At 34.4% G+C, this 1,898-nt stretch overlaps 1 non-coding gene across 1 annotated transcript; it reads right to left on the reverse strand.

Annotated features, from left to right (window-relative positions):
• Window positions 1-1,555: 1,555 nt before the first annotated feature.
• LOC125839375 (small nucleolar RNA snoR69Y) lies at window positions 1,556-1,656 on the reverse strand. Its single transcript, XR_007443680.1, has one exon. It is a non-coding gene; the product is annotated as a small nucleolar RNA snoR69Y (small nucleolar RNA).
• Window positions 1,657-1,898: the final 242 nt, after the last annotated feature.

Raw genomic sequence — 1,898 nt, forward strand, 5'->3', positions numbered from 1 at the left:
TATTTTCTGGTTTGTATCTAATAGTTCTATATAAATTCAAAAAAAAATGTTTTAGGTAAATAATTTGTCATCCCTCTTTGCAGTTGAAAAAAGTTTAATGAGGAGGATTTAGTTTACCTACAAGTGGCTTTTGGTATGATAGATGGTTTGTTCCAGAGGTGGATCTAGAGGGTCGAGAGGGTGTTCACTTGAGCCCCTCGGCAAAATATTACAGACTATATAGGGTAGATTTTTTGGGTTTATGTACATTTATAAATTTTGAATCATGTGAACAATATGCAAAAGGTTAGGTCGGTGGTCCAAGGCATTCAAAATGCGCCTAACGTCCAAGATTTGATTCTTAAGGACTGCATTATTTTTTTAGATTATTATTTTTCGAGCCATCTAACTGAATACCTGAGCTCTTACTCCTCCTAATTGGTAATATTAGAACCAGAACATAGCTAAGATTAAATAAAGATGTTTTGGATGGTTAGTTTTAATTGCAGCTAGGATGAATTCTTAGGTTGTTATTCTAGCTTGACAAGTTTGCTTGGAATGTTTGAGTACATTCATCGTGATGTAGGCTCGACATTATGAATAACTCAAAGTGGGTGACTCTATGATCTATTCTTCTTTTTGGTATTTTGTCGACAATCTCCATTTGATTATTTGTACTAAGGTCTTTGTGAAAGAAAGTAAATTGAACGAGTGACAGCGGTCAGGCATACTTTTTCGAATAAGATTGAATCATTGAAGCATCTTCATCACAATTATCAAATCCAAATGTTTTATAGTTTCTGTTAGGGTGTCAAATGGGCGGGTTGGACTGAATTTGGGCGGGTCAAAGTTACTTGGGTTGAAATGAATTGGGCTTAAATGGGGTAAAAACTAGATCATAGCCCCACCCATCCAACTTTTACTAAATTCTAAATTCTTTGTTTGATTTCTTATAAATTGTTTAACTACCTAATCACTTTTTTTGTTTTATTATGACTATATACATATCAAATAAAAATTGTCATTCGTAAAACTATTAGTTAGTTTCTCATGGGTCAATTTGGGTTGTGCATATCAGCCCAATTTTTGAATAGACAGAATTGGGAGGGTCAAATGGGTTGAGTTAATAAAATAAGCGGGTCATTAACCCGCCAAATCAAAGCGGGTTGGGCGGGTCATTAGCCCGCCAAATCTAAGCGGGTCATGATTTTGTAGGCTGATTTTGCCACCCCTAGTTTCTCTGAATTCACGAAGCTTTTTAGAAGTTAGAAGGTTTCCTTTTAATAAGTCTTCCCATTCATGAGAATAAATTTTCTTTCCTAGCAGGATCTAAAGACAAATGGCTAATATTATTCAAAAGAGGTATGAACGTGATAGTGTGAAGAGTTTGAGATCTAGAGAAGTACTCATATATTTCTTTTTCAACAATTTGGATGAAGCTTTTCTCTTATCCAAGTAAGTAATCCTCTTTCTATGAATACTTTAATGAGCAATTTACTTTTGCCTTCAACGATGAACTGCTTTTGTATGTGGATTTGGTAAACTTAGCTTCTTTTTTTTTTTTCTTTTTCTTTAAGGCGAAGCTCAGATATATGTGTTGGAAACGGAGTATATTCCCAGACCTTAAATATAAGGTCTCATAATGAGCTGGGAAATGTCATCATCATTGCAATCGCCCAGTTTATGCTATACACAATAAAACACAATAGACCAAAAAGAAACAAGGATCTACATCGGAGAGCTGCAGAGGCAGTAGTTGGTAAACTTAGCTGGAATATGTTTAAGTTACAGATAATTAATGTCCATATCCATTTGGTCATCTAGTTTACCAAATATGGCCCAAGTACTCATTTATTACCTTTTTTTATTTTATTTACCAAAATCAGCTCAAAGCTGAAGTGCAGAAAAAGCCAAATTAT

Source organism: Solanum verrucosum, unplaced genomic scaffold, assembly GCF_900185275.1.
Source record: "Solanum verrucosum unplaced genomic scaffold, falcon-dt-bn FXZP01000170.1, whole genome shotgun sequence".
Taxonomy (NCBI): domain Eukaryota; kingdom Viridiplantae; phylum Streptophyta; class Magnoliopsida; order Solanales; family Solanaceae; genus Solanum; species Solanum verrucosum.